This window comes from Nothoprocta perdicaria, unplaced genomic scaffold (genome assembly GCF_003342845.1).
Source record: "Nothoprocta perdicaria isolate Ctin4 unplaced genomic scaffold, notPer1 scaffold_41, whole genome shotgun sequence".
NCBI classification, from domain to species: Eukaryota; Metazoa; Chordata; class Aves; order Tinamiformes; family Tinamidae; genus Nothoprocta; species Nothoprocta perdicaria.
Window position 1 is genome coordinate 2,380,802 of NW_020455655.1, and position 520 is coordinate 2,381,321.

Sequence of the window (520 nt, forward strand, 5' to 3'; positions counted from 1 at the left end):
GTTATTTTTCACGTGGAGAAGTGCTGTTCTGCGTTCCCTGCGAACAGCTTGCTCCTCCTGGGAGTGCACAGAGCGCCGAGGCAGCGCCGCTGCGCAGAGCCTTACCCCAGCGCGGAGCGCCAGCCCCGCGGGACCGGGCCGGCCGCTGCCGCAGCCCGCGGCCTCCAGCTCCACCTTCCGGCGCTGCGGCCGCCGCGACATCGGGTGAGGCATGAAAAGAGCACTGCCAGCACTCCACCCGCGACACCGCGGCCGCTTTAACCCCTTCCACGTGCCCCGCCCCGGCGCCTGCGCGCGCCCGGCGGCCGTTAACGGCCGTTGGCGGCGCCCCCTGCTGCCGCCCTACCGGCGGGGAGGGGCGGCGCCCGGAAGTGCGTGCTAGGGCGGCGCCCGGAAGTGCGTGGTGAGGCCGGCGCAGGTGGCGGCCCGGGCGGGCGGCCTGGCTCTTTCGGGGCAGCCGCCGCCATGAGCGACGTGGTGGAGCGCACGCTGAGCGCCCTGCCGGGCCTGCTCGGGCAGC